At 44.5% G+C, this 16,207-nt stretch overlaps 1 long non-coding RNA gene across 1 annotated transcript in view; it reads left to right on the forward strand.

The window, feature by feature from the left end:
• LOC115646715 overlaps positions 1 to 14,839 on the forward strand; it is a 41,875-nt gene extending 27,036 nt beyond the window's left edge. The window contains exons 4-5 of the long non-coding RNA XR_003999110.1: positions 6,854 to 7,266; positions 11,983 to 14,839. This is a non-coding gene — a long non-coding RNA (uncharacterized LOC115646715). The remainder of the gene's footprint in view (positions 1 to 6,853; positions 7,267 to 11,982) is intronic.
• The last annotated feature ends 1,368 nt before the right edge of the window (positions 14,840 to 16,207 follow it).

The raw sequence follows: 16,207 nt of genomic DNA on the forward strand, positions 1-16,207 counted from the left end.
TGCTAAACAATCTATTCCTTCTTTTTAGCTGTGACACAGTGAGTATGATCACACTGCAATTAAAAACCTGTGGCTGATCTGTGCCAGCTGACTTGAACTTGTGGGGCTCAGGCTAAGGGACTGTTTAATTGCAGAACAGATGTTTGGACTTGGACTCTAGGACCCTGCAAAGTGGGGTAGGTGTGCCAGTAGCTATTCTTCCTACAATGTTTCTTTGTATGTAAAAAGCAACAGAGTCCCGTGGCACCTTATAGACTAACAGATGTATTAGAGCATAAGCTTTCGTGGGTGAATACCCACTTCATCAGACACATGTAATGGACATTTCCAGAGGCAGGTATAAATATGCAGGCCAGAATCAGTCTGGCGATAACGAGGTTAGTTCAGTCAGGGAGGATGAGGCCCTCTTCTAGCAGTTGAGGTGTGAACACCAAGGGAGGAGAAACTGCTTTTGTAGTTGGCTAGCCATACCTCAACTGCTAGAAGAGAGCCTCATCTTCCCTTGTTGCTTTTTACAGATCCAGACTAACACGACTACTCCTCTGATCTCTGTATGTAGCCACATTAAGTCTTCTATAAAAAGCAATGAGTCCTGTGGCACCTTAAAGACCAGCAGATGTATTGGAGCATAAGCTTTCATGGGTGAATGCGTCTGATGAAGAGGGTATTCACCTACGAAAGCTTATGCTCCAATACATCTGTTAGTCTTTAAGGACTCATTGCTTTTTACAGATCCATACTAATACGACTACCCCTCTGATACTTAAGTCTTCTAGTAATTCTCTGATATCTTCTCAGAGATAAGTAAAACATGATTTTGTTCCTGTGTACCCAATTCCAAGAGACACTGGAGTTGTAAATGAGGGCGGAGTGGAATCTGGTGTGAAATTTGTTTATAGCTTTTTCAAAGGAGTAGAGTCCAAAATTCCAAAGATATTTGCTACATTTACAATGCTCTTTGCCCTCCATTCCTTAGATATCTTATTGGATCAAACTAGCTTTAATGTATTGAGAGGGAAGCCACAGATTTTTATTTGATTTTGTATGCTTGTCTCTAAACCAGTTTATTCAAACAGATTACTCAACCTATTGTTTATCTAGTCTTCTTTGTAACTAGTTGCTTTGTAAAAGTAATTAAAAGAGACCTCACTCGGGTGCTCTGCTATTTTTGCTGCAAAGTGGTTATGCCATGATGGGGGGCTTTAGGGAGAATTATTGGGTTTTTGGATTAAAGAAGGTCTCCAGTTACAAAAATAATGATCTTGTGGGTGGAGGGAGCCTTGCTAATTCCTTTAGTACTAGTTTATTTTTTCAGAGGAAAATCAGGTGGCTATTGGAGCTGAGACACCGTCTTGAAGAAAGAGGCTGGTGGGGAGCAGCAGTCTGAGAAGAGAGAGCTGGAACAGTGACAGGAGAATCAGGGTGTCTGGAGTGACAGCCTAAGTAGGGGGGGAATTTGAGAGGCAGCTTTGGCATGATCTGTACTCATAGCTGCCAATGGACAGGCCAACTGGCCGCAGCGGGTAATTGAAGAGGCTTATGGGAAGAATTGTTGCAAATGAAGAAGTGAGAAGAGTCTAGTGAGGAAGAGGGACTGAGGAAGAAGAGCAAGAGACTGCCCAAAAAAAGAACCTGAGAGCAAATGGTTTGCAGCACGATAGGAATTTTGCAAGTTCTTTGCTCTCACTGCAATTCTGAATGGGCCACCAAATTGCTGTGTAAGTATGAAATGCTTAAAGGGAAAATTAGGCTTATGCACTCTATTTCTTTGTGAAGAAGTTCTGAAAGTTTTTAACTTTAAATTAAAAGAGGGTGCTTTTCTGCTTGTCCTTCAAGTCTTGTTTACCCTGGAAGACACTCAGGGTATGTCTACATGGGGATAAAAATCCCTATGACACAGCTGGCCTGGGTCAGCTGACTTGGGCTTATGATGCTCAGGCTCTGGGGCTGAAAAATTGCTGTGTAGATATTTGGGCTTGGGCTGGAGCCTGAGCTCTGGGACCTTGCAAAGGTAGAGGACAAATTACATTCAGCGTCATGTGAGCTAATTTTCATTAAACCTAGCTTAGGCCACTGTTTAATCATTTTAGGTGACATGATGCTGAACATAATTGTTCACAACCATGTTAAAACATGGTACAATTCTGTAGCATATTCCAGGCTGCTATCAGCCATGTTTGCGTGAAATGCCCCACTCTATTAGTAAATGTTGATCTTTCCGAGAAGGCTTGTGTTTGCTACTTCCTGAGACAAATGCTAAGCTGCAGAAATGCTAAAATATTCCTCAGTACTGTGGAACTTGCTGCAAAATCCATTGTTTGCCACAGGAATGTGATCAAAATGTCATTTCTAGCCCTTATAGTTCTGAAGATTCCTCCAAATGGTGACCTGAGTACAAACCAATACAGTGGTGCCTTCCAGAGTTTACAGACAGCATGAAACAATAATTCAGAGACGTGTGAACTCCCCCATGAATTTGATAATTCTGAAACCCAAAGATCACAATTTGTGGTCTACTGACAATGTGGGACAGCATAAAATAAACTAAATTAGTATAAAAATAAACTACTGTATTGGGTATATTTCTCATATTCATCTCTAATCCAGTTAAAACTGCCATTTAAAAAGCTTATCTGAAACTGCCATAGAACTGTGACAATTTTTACCAGACTGGCACAGAATCTAGGGACTTTCCGATAGAATGTGGGTTAAGTTTGCTGTGGAGTACATAGACCCTTGTCTATAGCTACAGTTGAGGTAATACTTCCATTTGAACTCCCCTATTTTCATTCCCTTATAAATATCTCAATTTTTTGTCTGAAAAGTTGCATGCTTAAATTAAGCACAGAAACAAAACATTTTATAGTGTTTTTTACTACTTTTAGTTATTTAAAAACCATCTCAAAGCAAACAGTGAAATGCTGGCTTCATTGAAGTCAATGGTAGCTTGGCCATTGACATCGGTGGAGTCAGGATTTCACACAAGGAGATTTTTTTCCACCTAAAAAATGGTTTAGATTTCCTTTTGCATGATAGCTATGAAAACTACTTATAAAACTTTTTGTGTAATCTTGAATGAGGTGTGTGTGTGTATATATATGTATGTTAAGAGTATGCACTGTATATAACTCATCAAAAATTCAGCAACATGCACTAAGGCAGGGGTCGGAAACCTACGGTACATGTGCCAAAGGTGGCGTGTGAGCCAATTTTTGATGGCACACGGGGTGGGCTAAGCCTCTGAGCCTGCTGCCACTCTGGGGTTCCCGCTGCTGGCCCCCTGCCAGCGGGGTCCCACCGCCGGTCCCACTCAGCACCTGCTGCTGACCTGGGGGAAGGAACCTCAGGCTGGCAGCAGGCTCAGACCCCGGCTGGCAGGAGCTGGCGGCCGAAACCCCCAGCGCTGGGTCGGGCTGAGCGGCTCAGTCGCTGCTCTGGGGTTCTGGCTGCTGGGTCCTTGCCAGCCGGCATCCCACACTCCCAAGTCCCAGTCAGGACCTGTTGCTGGCCTGGGTGAAGGAACCCCAGGCTGGCAGCAGGCTGAGACCCCGTCTGGCAGGAGCCAGCAGCCAAAACCCCAGAGCGGCGGCAGCGGGCTGAGCCACTCAGTCACTGCTCTGGGTTTCTGGCTGCTGGCCCCTTGCCAACCGGGGTCCCCACCGCAGCCCCACTCACCTTGTTCTGGCTGGAGTTCCAACGCAGGCCCCCTGCCAGACAGGGTCTAGGCCTCCGGCCCTGCTCATCCCTACCAGTCGCCAGCTCCACTCACCTCAGCTGCTGATCTGGGGTTCCAGCCGGTTAACAAGTGATCACTCAGAAGCCTGTGTGCAGCATAAAGTATCCAAATATGTGCCAGACATTGGAAAACTCAGCAAGGAAAAGCAAGGGCAAGGATCACACTAAACTGATAAGAGCTGCATTTTAATTTAATTTTAAATAAAGCTTCTGAAAGTAGTTTGGTTATATATTATAGACTTATAGAGAGACCTAAAAAACGTTAAAATGTATTACTGGCACGCGAAGCCTCAAATTAGAGTGTATATGTGAAGACTCGGCACACCACTGCCGAAAGGTTGCCGATCCCTGCACTAAGGTATGTGTCTTAAGGCATTTGTAGGAGCATTTTTCATAAATGCATATCCAAATAACCACACCTGGTATGTATGAAATCTAATACTCTTATCTATTAAAACTTGCATTAATGTAATGTCAAGATTGAGACTTCAATTGCTTATGTTAAAACATTAAAAAATTAAGATTATTGTGTATGCTTGGATTACTCAAAGTTTATCATTACTTTAACAGATAATTTCATAGCAACTAAGCCATTGTTTATTAGATATTATTTAGCATTTATATAGGCCCTGATCCAGAAAAGCCCTTATGCACATACTTAACTTTGAGCACATGGCAATAGCAGTCTTCAGGCACTTTAAGTACATGCTTAAATACCTTGCTGTACCTGGCCACTGATCTTACATCTTCAAAGCACTTCAGGAACACAAACTAATAGATCCTGACTTTACCCCTTTGAGTTATATAGGTACAAATTACTATCACTTTTAGAGATGAGGAAACAGATACAGAGAAGAACTGAGTTCCTGGATGCCAGTCCCCTGACTGGATCACTAGACCATGCTTCTCTTTAATTTAAGGAACTGCACTTTTTCATGTATAAGCATAGATGCACATGTGTTGTATGAAAATGTAACAAAACCCTATTGCCTAATATTTGAAAGCATTTAATAGGTACATAACTTTTAACTCTACTGAAATACGTTGTGCACAGAGAACTTGTATGGCAGCACAGGGAATAAAGTAATTTACAAAAAGCTATTTATATAGAGAAAGCTGTTGTATGTGCTATTGTATATATATATGGCATCGGGTGGACTGGGCCCCAAGAGGGAACTGGTTCAGGCCACTTGAACCTCATTAATAGACTCTGGAGAGGGCAGCTGGTCTCTGTAAAGAGCCAGGGAGGAACAGGAACCAGGAAGAAGAAGTTGTAGCAGAATGAAGCTGCCGAGAGTTAGTAGGCTCCTCCAGGCTGCAGTGCATAGAAAGTTTCATGAGAGTCTCAGACTTCAGGGACAAAAAAATTCCCACCAGGTAGGTCTGGGAGGTCTAGGCCTGCCAAAAGCAGGGAAGAACCAGAGTGAAGCTGGAACTTGAATTAGATTACCTCCTGGGAGAAACCCCAGGACTGAGGTTGAGATGGCAGGGGGAAAAGACTTTAGCCATGGAGGACTGGGAGTCGCCTACCAAAAGCAAGGGAAGACCACAGGCAGGAAGGCCTGGCAGTGATGCACGGGAGAGGAGGCTTCTCTCCAGGGAGAAGCCCCGGGACTGAGTGTGTAGAATTGGTTATAAATAAATTAGGCCCCAAAGGGAATGTTCTATAGACTCTGGACTGGCAGAGTTTATTTATGGAGCCCTGAAGAAGAGGGTAGCTGATGCAGGGTATGGCAGAACCACCCCTGGCTATGAGGAGGTGCTGGGAGGCAACTGACCCTGTTGCATTGCACTAGATTGTTAGAGGATCCTTAGCTCTGACTTTTTGTCTGTCTTGTGACTTAAAATTTCAGCCTTCACACTTCATTAAGATTTTTCTCCTCAGCATATAATATAGATCAGCCTAGTAAATGGTTATAAAATCCACTCGGCCTGTGAGAGGATCCCAATTTTTGGATTCTAAAGATGTGCCTGCCTTAGGTGGGAGCCCAAACTCCCAAGTCTACTCCAGAACAGGATCTACGAATTCATTATTCTTCCCCTCAATCTGGCCCACTTTGCATCATTTTCTGTTGCCTATTTAAAGAGCACAGCTGCAGCTGCCATCTTGTTTGTGTGTGTGTGTGTGTGTAAGAGAGAGAGATGGGTTTTCAGGAGGCATAGCTAAGATGAATAGCTCTCTAGAGGTAGAGTTTCAAAGTGAATAGAGAGAAAACCATTCTAAGAGTCTCATGAGCCATGGTTGCCTGCCTTAATGGTCCCTGTGATCTTGTCTTCACTAGCATTTTTTGTACAATCTCCCACTATTGCACTGGAATGGCAAAGGTGGGAACACTTGTGTAGACAGGCTGGTGTTTTAGGCCCGAATTATCTGTGTAACTTTAAAAATGTCAGTGGCACTAAGCATATGCTTAAACATCCTGCTAAACGGGGATCCTAGTCACTTTTTAATTGAGATAAGATTAGATGACTTGGTGGTTAAAATGCTTAGAGCCTGTCTACATTAGCACTCCCACTTCTGGAAGTGCAAAAGTGAGAGATTTAAGGAAAATTATGTAGACAAGGACTCAGAATTTGTCCATATTAATTACATTGCATTTTGTGGCCACCTGCTATGGCCAGAAAAATAGCAGCTCCTTTATGGCCATTATCAACTGACTGTACTGTAAGTGATTGTGATTTTAGTTTGTGTGGAAAAGAACAGGATTAGCCAGGCAGAGTGTTGGTATTCTTATGCTGAGCTTTGAAAAGGTTTGTCCTTGCCACTGACTGAGATACTGTTCCTTTACAGTAAGATAAATGAATTTTGCCATATAATTTAGCACTTATGAAGTGCTTTTAATTAATAGATTTTGGTACTTCACAAAGGTAGAAAAGCATTATTAGTCCCCATTTCCTGGGGAAGCTGAGGCAGACAGTGTCTACATGACTTGTCCAATGTCTTATGCAGCAGGGAATGGAAACCAAGTCTCCTGACTTCATGCATGATCTATCTTTAAGTGAAATGCTCTGGCTGCGTGGTTCTCTTTGTCTTCCTAATTACAGCACAAGTATGCTACTTATTCCATAAGTACAATGGCATGGAACCTCATCTTTCCCCATTTTCTTTTTCTTGTAGAGAGTCTGCCGTCTAATTCAGCAAAAGGCAGAAGTGAATTGGGAATTCAGGGTTACACACTCAGGACAAAGGACTGCAACTTTAAACTTGTCTCTTGGCAAACCATGTTTAGTCCTTTCCCTAATCACTGAGGAAGAATGAGATTAGCCTGTTGTTCGCTGGGGATCATGTCACACATTTCATTTTGACACCCACCTCTGAATGATTAGCCCCATCACTACTATGATGGCATACAGTCTGCTGTCTTTTGCCATAATTTCAGCCAGCTAAAAATCCTGCTCCCTCCAGGTCCCTAAGAATTTAATCTTGCTCTGCAGCAGAAGGAGATGGTGTCCCAGTATCTTCTCCCCTGCCCAATGGTTGTCTTTGCTGAATAAAAGGAGAAGTTAGACTTCTTGGAGGAGGAATCAAAGGTATGGGAAGTGGATGAAATGTTTGTTGTACTGAAAAACTTTAAACGAAGACATCAGTAATATGTTGTTTTTTTATAAAGCATAGTGTGTTTTATGAGAATTTGTTTAAATTCACCAACCGTTTTAAAAAATTTCATGCACATTGCCAGTGGTGCTAATTGTTGCTGAAATGTTTTATGAAAACTGGGAAGAAATTAAAGTGCATTATTAATTATCAAGCCGGTAAAATAAAATGTAATGAAGAGGGTGAAACTGAAACAAAGTGCAACTAATTGTTAAATATATACATACACCTTTATCTCAATATAACATGACCCAATATAACATGCATTCGGATATAACGTGGTAAAGCAGTGCTCTGGGGGACGGGAGGGGTTCTGCACACTCCGGCGGATCAAAACAAGTTCAATATAATGCGGTTTCACCTATAACGCGGTAAGATTTTTTGGCTCTCGAGGACAGAGTTATATCGGGGTAGAGGTGTATCATAGCTTTAATGAATGACTGTATATGGCCACAGGAAGACAGCAAAGCCTGAGGAATGATAAGGGTATGCTGTATTTTAAACCAGATAGAGTAAATGTGTCCTACAGAGGAAGCCCATGACTGCCCTACAGCTGGTTGCAATTTTTAGTGTCCATTTCTGATTAAACATTTTTTAGTTGATCAAAAAACCTAAATTTTAGCTGGGCAAAATTTTCCATGTGAACCATCAAAAACTTGCCGTGGGTTGGTTGTTGTTTTTTTGCGTGTGGACATTTCAACCCTCACCCTCAAACAAAAAAATTGGTAGAGAGTCTTTGGCTAAAATAATTTTGTTTTGTATCAGTTGTTGTCATAGGAATTTATTTCCCCTAACCAGCTCTAGGCTCCCCATAATTCTTAAAATAGAGATGGGGCCTGAGGAGACTGCAGGTCCCAGTTTGCAATGTTCCACTTTGATCCAAGTAGCCAGGATATTTGGACTAAGAGCATCATATGTAGGGGTATATTTTATTACCCCCTCTGACCTGAGCAGCTAGTCAGAATTCAAGGCCCCAGGGATGTTAAAGTCTGGCATTACAAGGAACATACAAACTCCTGCTTCTCTGAATGCAGAAGGAATCAAAGGCAAAAGGACTAGTTCCTTAGTTTATAGACCCAAGATGCTTCTCAGGCAATGCCCCAACCCGGAACCTCTACAGATTTTTCACAAGGTCATCCCATGGTTACAGGTTTCTGCTTAGTTTTCTTCAGGCTTTCTCTGTGTGTCTTCCCTCACATATACTTATCTAAAACAATACTTGGCAACTTTCCCTACCTCCCCAGGCCACATTATCCAAAACTCCTGGGCAGTTCTTAGGTGGAGATTGTGATTAATTTATCCTTAGCTATGTTAAGTCGGGGGTACATTGACATCAGTCAATCTCAGGGACTCAACCAATAAGAAGGTTTCATCCAGCTCGTAACATTTCTATAGGCTGCATTTGTGTATTTAAGACAGGACAGCTACAATCTATTCCATTTTTTGTCTTCAGCTCTTGAATAGTTGTGTCTGCAGCTCTTGGTGTGACGAAGTTTGGGCATTTCTGCTTTAAATAGATAGTAGTAACTGACTGCAATGATACTAGTTGTGTAACCAAGGACTACTCAAGTAAATGTGTTTGAAGGATCAGGCTCAGTGCTTCTAAAAATGTAATAACTGTTTTTATAGGTGTTCCTTAAAACTGAAGTGTGTCTAGAACTTAATTGGGAGACTAGACACACTTTCTTTGTAAAGTGTAACACACAAGGCTAGAGTCTTACAATCCACACATACATAGCCCCAGAAAGCAGAATAATAAAACCTAAAAGCAACATCTGCATTAAACAGTGTTTTTTAAAGGGCACTGCTTTTCTGTGGAAGGTTCACTGGATAAGGTAGGCCTCAAAATGAAGTCTTGATTTGAAAAAAGAATCAAAAGTTTTAGCCTTTCAGTTAGTCATATAATCCTATCCCAAAATCAGTATACCATGAGAGTATGTCATACACTGTATGGTATAAATTATATTTGGGAGCTTCCCCAGATGTTAGTCTTTGTCCGAGTACATATACATTTATAAATCTTTCAGCAAACTCAGCCAAATGCAAAATCTTTCACTTAGTGGGGGAATTCACAGTTGCATTGCAGCCACTTTACAATGGTTGTGTTGCTAAGGAGCCCTGGTGGAAGAGACGAGATTTGGGATCCAAAGAGGGAGGTCATGTGCTTCTTGAAGATCCTGGGGAATCACTGACATTTGGGGGCTGCCACTGAACCTGCCTTCACAGGAGGAAGCCTGGAGAGCTTGTCCCCTGCAGTTTTTCCAGAAGTGTTTTTTCTCCCCACATAATAGTGACTAGTGTGTGCCATCTACTGGGTGTAATCTGAACTGTCCAACTAACTGCCAAAGAGGATTCTGCTCTAGTTACAGTAAGGCCACGTCCAGACTAGGAATTAAAATCGATTTTAGATACGCAACTTCAGCTACGAGAATAACGTAGCTGAAGTCGAATTTCTAAAATCGAGGTACTCACCAGTCTGGACGGCGCTGCATCGATGTCCGCGGCTCTCCGTGTCGATTCCGGAACTCCGTTCGGATTGATGGAGTTCCGGAATCGATGTAAGCGCGCTCGGGGATCGATACACCGCGTCCAGACGAGACGCGATATATCGATCTCCGAGCAATCGATTTTAACCCGCCGATGCCGCGGGTTAGTCTGGACGAGGGCTAAGAACTGGTGGTTATGGAGTGGGAGGATCTGAATTCTATCCCCAAAGTCACTGTGGCTTTATATGTAGAAATGTGTCAACCAGAAAGTTCTAGGTGGTCACAAGCTTTGTGGTGGCCACATTATAGTTACTAATTAACTGGATTTAAAAAAAATATTATTTTTTTAGTCTCATCCATGACATTATTTATTCGGTATACTTGTGTGTCACTCAATATATAAGTATTAAATTACCTGCCCCCTAGAGCTTACTGTCTTAACTGGAAAGGTGACATCAACAAATGATCAACAAACTATGGGGTTTAGTGTAGCTTTAAGAAGACTCAACAGAGGAAGGGGAAGGGAATAGTTTTTGGGAGAACATTTTTTTTTAAACTGATCACTTAGTAGTTCTGTTTCATATTTTTCTTTCTTTGATACCAGCTGGAGGAGAGATCATTAGAACAGAGATTAGTAGTAGAATGCTAACCAAAAGAAGTGAATTTTGAGGAGGGGTTAGAAGATTACTTGGCTCACTGAGAGATGGGGGCTATTCAAGAAAGAAAGAAGGGAAAAGTGGGGGGCACAGCCAGATATGAAAAGTAAATAAAAGAGAACAAGAGCAAAGATGGGAGCATGGCGGAGGTGTACATATGACCTTGAATATAAAGATGAAAAATCTGAATTTGATGCAACAAGAAACAGAAAGTGACTGAAGTGACATTTTCATAGATATTTGAAAATCAGCATTTTGTTTAGTGTGAGAAGAGAGGCAATGAAGCCATAATGGAGTAGGTTGAAGAGGCTTTTATTCTGTTTCCAGTTAAAAGTATTGACTCCTGCTTTTTACAGGATAAGCACATTGGCGTAGTTTCAGTTGTTTGTTGTCTCTCATAACTGGTCCCTTAAATGAAACTGACCCCTGCCCTCCTGTCCCAGTCCAAGTGCATGGTTGATTGGTGAAATGGGGAGGGCAGGGCTGCCTTTGGGACTTACAAATGAGAGCGAGCCCAAATGCAAGGGAAAGTCCAGAACTTAGAGTCTAGAGAGAGGGTCAGAGTTCAGAAACAGAGCTGGGCTGGGAGCTTCAGGGAGCAGATGCCCTGAAGAAGGTAATGGTGAGAGTACCCTACTTGAGCAGTGGAGCCAAATCAGGCTGGGAGAAGGCAGTCAAGAGGTCACCTACAAATTTCCCCAGGCCAGAGAGCCATGGCCAGAGAGGGCAGAAGGCTGAGAGCAGCAGAGAGAAATGCCTGCTAGCTCTCTCAGCCAGCGAGATGAAGCTAGAGATCCCAAGGGGCTGAAAGCTGGGGGATAATGATGAGATCGGGATGAGCCTGCTAATGTCTCCTGGCAAGAGCTAGCAACAATCCTGAGAATGAAGCAGGGCCAAGATGCATCCCAGCTAGCAGGGATGGGGTGAGATGTGGTGGGAGATGCAGCACTGCATCTGAGAGTCTAGGTGGGATGAGATATTGGGACTGTACCAGAGAGCTGGGGCAGTGAGAAATGGCAGAGCTATATTTGGTTTGTTTTTAGACTGTTGGGCCTTGAATGTAGTGTTTGGATATTGCTGGGAAATTGTGGACTATGGTTGTGGGACTCTTGTAATTAACCTATCAATGGGTTATTTATGTTTGGAAAGCTTGTATGGAGTTACTGAGGCCTCTGGAAGAGGGAAATAGAGGCTGGGTCTGCTGGCAGGGTCACCCTGAGGCCATGAGGGGGCACCCTGTAAGCCACTGCCCTGTGATTGGTCTCTATCTAGGTGTGTTCTCTTGTCCTCAGGATTGTTGAGACATCATCATGCTTGTTACCGCTCAGGGCTTTCCTCACACAGCCTCTACACCTGTCATATCTAATTATGTGTTATAAATAGCTCATTCCTTGAAACCATAATTTGTCCATATATTTTGCAGCTTAATCTTGTTAACCCAAGAATTGTATTAAAAACAAAACATCCCACCACATCAGTTTTTTGTTAACACGAGTATTTGTCTTTTCAGAACCAAGATTTGGAAGGACACTATGTATTTAAAAGCATTGAACTCCTCTCACTCAGGCACAAGGAAGACCTCCTCAACCGTTTTAGCCAAAGGGTAGTAAAAAGTATATGCTTTAGATCATCCTCAGCAAGAAACACCAGCTGTACATTTGCTGATAATGAATATCTAAAAAGTAGAATCAATGAGATGAGAAAATTATGACCCTAGGGCCATCAATGGATCCTCATAAAATCAAAGACCCACAATTGGAAAGAGAAAATGTTCTGGTAAGTTGCCATTCATGACTCTTATGAATTTATGTACCATTGAATGGCTGCAAAATGCCCCATTGTAATGTAGTAAGCTCTGTACAAGCAAAATTCACTCTCAGCATTAAGACATCCAAGCAGTCTAAGAATGACACACCTTCCTGGCATGATATGTGTTAATCTTTTGAGGCTTCCACTGCAGAAGTGGAACTCAAACTCTGTGGTAGGGAATGGATGCACAGGGGGCATATTTTCACATTAAAGAAGCTATTCCTTATGAGTAAATACTTTGGAGTCTTAGTATGGTGGAGGAAACAGTGAGTAATGGGATTGATGCTATAGTCGTTTAGAAGTTTTGTATCACTGCTGTGCTATACTGTGAGAACGCTGTATGCAAGAAAAGTCAGGAAATGTTTTCATGAGCTCTTCTACCGCTGGCTTGTAAAGGAAGTACAGAAAGGGAAATAATAACCTAGTTATGAGGGAAGCGCAGCTACCTTTTAGCAGTTATTTTTTCTCTTCTGACTAATCACTTCTCTTTCAAATCCTGCCTAGGATGCTTATTACTCAGCATAGCACATCCTTGTAAGGACAGATAAGAACAATGATAATATCAGTCAGTCTTTTTTTAGTTTTATCCTCTGTCATTCACAATATGATTTCTTATTAGAACAGAAGGGGAAAACATTATTTAAGATGGGTAAACATCAACTTGGCATGTGTGGAATTAACCCAAGAATAATCTTTAGAGTGAAATATGTGTGTGTGTAGATTAATTAAGAGCCATATTCTAGATCTTTGTGCAAAGTCTGGGTTTTGTGCAGAGGAACTTCATGGGAAGCCAGAGTTGGGTTTCCCCCCAGTGTTGGAACCATTAGCATAGCTACTATGGTAGCTTCTGGGTTGCAGTAGTGCCTGCTGCATCCCCACCTACCTTGGGGCTTACAGAGGCACTAGCTCCATTGCCTTCTCTGTCCTACCACTCCTCCAACACACACACAGTTCCATCTTCTGCGCTGCTGGGCTTGGTCTTACACTGGGTGTGTGTGTGTGTGGGGGGATGCGTTGATCTAAGATACGCAACTTCAGCTACGAGAATAGCGTAGCTGAAGTCGACGTATCTTAGATCGACTTAGAATCACTTACTTCGTGTCCTCGCAGAGCGGGATTGACAGCCGCCACTCCCCCGTTGACTTTGCCTCCACCTCTCACCAAGCTGAAGTTCAGCAGTCGACGAGAGAGCGATCAGGGATTGATTTATTGTGTCTACACTACATGCGATAAATCGATCCCCAATAGACTGATCACTACCCGTCGATCTGGCGGGTAGTGTAGATGTACCCTTGTAGAGCTAGATCTCCATAGTGAGCATGGAATATGTAGAATACTGTCAGACCACACCTCAGTCTACTTTGACTGCATAATGGAGCTGCAGGGTTCCATTGCCTTTGGAGATTTGGCCCTAAATATGCATGGAAATTCTGATAGGTGTTCAACATTAAGGCTGTGGTGAAGTGTTTCTGCTATTTGGAAGCACGAGGTCCTCTGGCAAACAAAGCTAGTGAACTTGTTATCCAGTCATGCGCTTCGTTGCCTATTAGACTTGTCATAAAATGTGAGTAAAAAAAAAGAATGGATCCACCAAGCTCAGGAGATGTAAACATTTCCTGAGCTTGTAATCAAGCAGATGTGAAAAAATTAATCTTCGCATAGTGATGATCTCATGTAATCTTAATCTTTTCTCTGTTTTAATCTTGCTTTGAACATGAGTTTCATGGTGTGGAGGGCAAATGTGAGATCGAAGCCATTAAATGTCTGGAAGAAACCCTCACAAGGGGGAAGCAATATGTTTTGTATTTCTGACCCCAATATTGTGATACAAATAGCTACACAAAAGGCAATTCCTATATTTGTGTGTTGTGATATTAAAGGAGAGTGGGTCTTCATAGCCTACATTTCCTTAATGGAGTTTGTCAACCTCATCCAATTAAATCTGTAGTTCCCAAGCCCCATTTCTGATGTAGCTACACTTGACTCTCTCTATCACCAGCATTCCTTACATTACATCTTGCACAGGTGTCTTCTCCTTTTCTCTGCCTCTCTCTCAAAGCTATTATTTCTCCTTCTCTCTCTGTCTTTGCAGTTCTTTCGCCTTTTTTTCCAGCTCTGTCTCTGTTCTCTTTTACCTTCTTTCCCTCTCTTCCATTCACCTCTGATCTCTCCACTTATTTCATTTTCCTAGTTTCACTCTGCTTTTTCTCTTTCTCAGAGCACAGTTGACAACATGTAAACATTTTTGCCAGGAACAGTCCTTCTTAATAAGTAGGGTTCTGCTGCCATTAATCAACACCCCCCTCCCCCCCCGCAGCCAATGGTGGGCATGTTGAGGAATTTTAGGTTATTTTATTTTTAGAAGGTGAGAATCAAATTGCCCCAGGCAGTTGGCTGATTTGAAAAATCATCCCTTGAAAACAATGTTGTTCCCTCCCACAGCTCACCATTCTCCAGACAGAGAGAGAGTCTGAGCTGCCGGTGGCAGCCGGCAGCCCAGGGTGTCCCCCGGGTTAGGACGCCTCCGCAGCAGCTGGCACCCCAGGGTGTTCCCCGGGTCAGGGCGCCGCTGCGGCAGCTGGCAGCCCAGGGGGTTCCCCGGGTCAGGATGCCGCCGCGGCAGCCGGCAGCCCAGGGGGTCCCCCCGGTCAGGGCGCCGTTGCCGGCAGCCCAGGGCTTCCTTTGGGTCAGCGCACCAGCACGGCCGCCCAGAGAGGGGGACAAGAGGGGCAATTTGCCCCAGGCCCCGCAGGGGCCCCCACGAGAGTTTTTCGAGGCCCCTGGAGCGGGGTCCTTCCCTCGCTCTGGGAGCCCCGGAAAATTCTTGCAGGGCCTGGGCCCCTGGAGCTTCTTCTGCTACCGGTCCTCGCTGGCGGGGGGTCCTTCCGCTCTGGGGCGGAAGGACCCCCCACCGGTGAATTACCGCTGAAGCGGGACCCGCTGCCGACATGCAGCCTGGTCTTTGGCATTAATTCGGCGGCAAGGGGCCCTTCCGCTCTGGGACCAGTCGCCGAAGTGCTCCGGAGACCCGCGGCGGGGGCCCTCCTCCACAGAATTACTGCTGAAGACCCAGCTGCACTTCGGCAGCTGGTCCCGCTTCGGCGGTAATTCGGTGGGGGGGGCCCCGCGGCGGGTCTCCGGGGCACTTCGGTGGCAGGTCCCGGAACGGAATGGCCCCCCGCCGCCGAATTACCGCTAAAGCCCCCAGGCCCCCGGAATCCTCTGGGCTGCCCTGGCGCGCCGCTGGCAACCCAGGGAGGTCCCCTGGGTCAGCACGCCGCTGCCGGCAGCTGCCAGCCCAGGGGTTCCACTGCAATCCTGCTTGGAGAGGATGCGGAGCAGAGGTGAGCTGGGGTGGGGAGGTACCGCAGGGCTCCTCAGGCCAGGGGGTGGGGAGCTGCCACGGGGAGCTGCCACGGGGGTGGGCGGCACACTTCAGGGCGAGGGGGGGGCAGGGAGCTGCTGCAGGGCTGTGGGGGGGCGCAAGGTGGAAGTTTCGCCTAGGGCTCGAAACTTCCTTGCATCGGCCCTGCCTACCCTCTTCCCCTGCTCCTCCCTCCAGTGCCCATATCTGAAATGCCTTCCATGCAGTGGCTGAAATGAGTATAGCTGTAGAGGTAGATGCTGGCAGGGTCAAAGCTGGCTGCCATGGTCCCAAAACCATGTGAATCCTCTTCTAACAAAATGGGGGGAAGCTTAAAAATATGCAGTAGCAGAGGTGTGCATGGCACCACTATTATTGGCTGGAGGCCCCGCTTTGGGAACGAGGCTTTTTACTACCCACAGCACATGAAAAGCTCCACAGAGAGCAGTGGATAATACTGCATCAAAGGCAGGGCCGGCCTTAGGATTTATGGTGCCCTAGGCGAGATTATTAAACTGGTGCCCCTGTGCCTGATCTGCTCTTAGCAACACAAACATAAGCT

This window comes from Gopherus evgoodei, chromosome 2 (genome assembly GCF_007399415.2).
Source record: "Gopherus evgoodei ecotype Sinaloan lineage chromosome 2, rGopEvg1_v1.p, whole genome shotgun sequence".
Taxonomy (NCBI): Eukaryota; Metazoa; Chordata; order Testudines; family Testudinidae; genus Gopherus; species Gopherus evgoodei.